A 3,795-nucleotide genomic window follows, 5' to 3' on the forward strand; every position below is an offset into this window, starting at 1 on the left:
GGGGTATAAAGTCCAAAGTTTGAGAATTGGAAATTATTTAATTGGCTTCAATGAGGTGGTTTAGTCAGTTCCCTAACTGAGAAGTGATCAGAATGTATTGCCTCCAGGGTGTATATCATGGTCCTATGGACCCAGTTTATTAAAGTCTGGCATTCATTTGCCAACTCATATAACCATTGATTTTCCTTCATGCTTTCCTTCTCCTCCAGTAATTAAAACATGGTGAATTTAGATAGTGAATTCCTTGTTGTTTTCATTTGCTTCTCTTTTGTATCTTTCCTTGTGTACCTTTATTGCTTCATTATTAAGGCCTGCCCCTTTGCCCCTTAGAAGCAGTGATCAGGGTGTCCTAAATGTAGAAACATTCATGCAGGAGCAGAATATATATATATCCCTAATATGCAAATAGACTGAATGGAGGAACAACCAACCAAACAAACAGCCGCTATGATGTGCGTTGACCACCAGGGGGCGTGTGTGGAACATGGCGGGCATAGGCTGCTGTGGGATGGTGGAGCAGGTGAGCGGGGACGCCAGATCAAGGCAAAGTGCTGGTCACTGTCATCGGGGCTAACCTCTGGTGGTTACTGAAAATTCTTTGCTCCCTCAAGCTGTGGTCCCACCCGGCACTCACACCTGCTGCCAGCACCGGCCCCACTTGCACCCACTGCCATCAGCGGGTGTGAGCAGTGGCTGCTGGCCCTGATCACCCCTGAGGGCTTCTCCACCTCCCCCTACTCCTGAGCAACAATCAGGGCAGCAGCCACTGATCACACTCACTGACGGCACCGGCCCCACTCGCACCCACTGCTGGTACTGGCCCCCAATTGCTCTGTGCCCTCAATGGGTGCTAGCGGGCTGGTGCCATCAGCATGTGGGAGTGGCAGTGGTGGGAGTGGGGCTGCAGGCAGGCAGGGGACCAGGGGCAGCAGTGGGAGGGGCCAGGCAGGGGCGTGGAAGATGGGCCGAGACCTGCCCCTGCGCCCACCAAAGCCTTGCAGCCCACAGTTCCTTTCAAGGTGCACGAATTTGTGCACTGGGCCCCTAGTGTTAATATATAAACCCTCAGAAGGAAGATAGTGGGTGAATATAGCTTGGCTTTAAGTTAGGCAAGATCAGTGTTTGCCTACTTTTAATGTTTTTATAGACTAAGGAAAGAACTTTCAGCCTAATAATAAATCTTTCCCACTATTTGGTACTTCTGTGGATGTTAGGTATTGAAAAGCCCTGATCAAAAAGAGATCATTATGAAAATAGGGAAGGAAGTTTTTAAAACTTTATTCACTTGCCCTGAACATGATGGAGTGTGGTGTCAAAGTAAGGAGGGAAACGTATAACAAGGAGGAAATAAAAATAAATTAAATGGGTGTAAGTTTTGGTGGGCCCAGTCTATGAGTTCAGAAAGATTTCCTTCTTAGTGGCAGGATCTGTTTCTATTGGGCTCATTGTTGCCCAGATTAGATAGAACCAGAAGAAGGTGGCCCACTGATCTGAAGTCAGGTTTTTATTGTGTTGATTTCATGCAGAGTAATTTGGTGAGAGAGTGTCAGGGAAGGGTGTAAAACAGGCCTTTACCTGGTTTCAGAGAAATACAATTATTATTGTTAAATACTATATTTTCCATAACTCACTGAGGGAATGAACTTGGTATATCCTTGTTTTAAGTGACCTGTGCTGGTGATGTTTTGCTAATTGTCAGGATTATTTATTTAAAACTATCGAGCTTGTACTTGTAGCCATTTCTCAAATACTAGCCACTTTCTTTGGAGCTGATCCATAATGCATATTTGACAGTAATTCTGGCTCTTATCCTCATTTTTTTAAAGCCATATGAAAGATAATACAAAGAAAGGGAAGACTGAGTGTGGTGAAAGTATAGGAAACATATAAAGTATAAAATCCAAGTTAGAATGGACCAACATTAAATTTCACACACCACAAATGCATCCCATTACAAAATTTTTACTTCTTAGTAATCCTGATTGAGCCTTCAGTTCATATATGACTATACAAATTCATGGAGCACCAGAGAGGTTATATAAATAAAGACTAGATTTTACTCAAGCTCATTATTTCAATGGGGAGTGTTTGAGGCTGAAAAGATGCAGGATACATTTACAATTATTAATTACTGTCACTGTGCCAGGTAGTCAAAGACAGCTGAAAAGTGAATATGCAAAAACAGTGCTTATTTGGGGAATTACTCAGTTCATATCTGGACTAGTTCTTTTTGTTACTCATTAGCATTTTTTAATGTGTTAACTCTGCCCAAAATTAGTCAAAGACAAAATAGTTCTCACAATTCTAGGGGCAAAGGTCCTAGATCCAAACATTTTTAAAAATTTGCCAGCCATAAATTATGAATTGAATAGAAAAAAATGAGAAAAATAGTTGCATGCCTTTGATATACTTCAGTAAGAATGTGAAATATAATGAGCCCAAGAGTAATGTAATTATTAGCATAGGAAGGCCTTCATCATTTGAGAGCAGTATCAACACATGATTAAATTCAAAGGAATAAATTTTCCTTCAGCTAATGGTTTGGCAAGCATAAGCATTTAACTACCCAATTGCCCCATGAAAAGAACACAATGAGCACAGACAATAATTTGTCTCCCTATTCTCTCTTTCCCAACTCTACTTAGGAACAAGAATTACAAAATAACTCAATTGAAACACAGAATTCTTGAGTGATTATATTGAATTAAGCTAACCAGAAGTTGAGGGATTCAGTGTGAGAATTACCTTTAATATTTTTCAAGGTTTTTGTTTATTTGTATTTCTTATTGAATTTATTGGGGTGATATTGGTTAATAAGATTACATAGGTTTCTGTAATAGTGTCAACAATAAAAATAAAGTAAAAAACAGCTGGACATTGGTCAAATATATGGTGACAGAAAATGATTTGATTTAGCGTGGTGGGTACACAATGCAATATACAGATCATGCATCATAGAATTACTTTTAATATTAATCAGGCCAGTTCTCTTAATTTCGTGGGGTGAGAACAAAGCTGTATGTTAGAGGTCTTTATTTTATCTACTTACTATAAGAACAAGACCAATTATTACATTGGTAAATACCAAAAATATATTTCCAAATATCAAGATGATAAAATCAGAATATATATTCTATCAGATCTATTTCTCATGGGCTTTTGAAACTCAAATGCAATATTTTTATTTAATTCACTACTTCTATCTATTAAAATAGATCTCAAATTTAAGAAACATGATTACTATAAAGCCTTCTGAATTATTGAATTTGCTTTAGGATTTAACCAAAAGTTGGGGAAATTTCTTCCCCTTCTGGTATTTGTCCACAAAGGGTTTATAGCTGTATAGTTAATATAAATAAAGATTAGCACATTCTTTCATATGGCACATAAATGTTGAATAACTATGTTGTACATGTGAAACTCATATATTATTGTATTCCAACTATACTTTAATAAAAAAGAATAAATTTTGTCATGTTTAAAATGTCAAAGATTAACACATTCTTGAAATTACACTTTCTCTTCAATGATAAAAACGGCTGTGAGTGCTTACTTTGTTCTAGGCATTATGCTAAGTGGCATTTATATATTTTTTCCTAAATCCCCAGATACATACACAAACTTACAGAATCATACTCTATAATGAAGATAGTAGATGTAAAAGCATAAAAGGGTAGAAAAACTAAATGTAAAAAAATAATTTTTTAAAAGATGTGTAAATTCCCTTAGAAAGTAGCAATTTAGAATTTGAATGATATCAGTCTGAATTCAAAGTCTGACCTACATGATATACTG

Source organism: Myotis myotis, unplaced genomic scaffold, assembly GCF_014108235.1.
Source record: "Myotis myotis isolate mMyoMyo1 unplaced genomic scaffold, mMyoMyo1.p scaffold_m19_p_4, whole genome shotgun sequence".
In the NCBI taxonomy this organism is placed as follows: Eukaryota; Metazoa; Chordata; class Mammalia; order Chiroptera; family Vespertilionidae; genus Myotis; species Myotis myotis.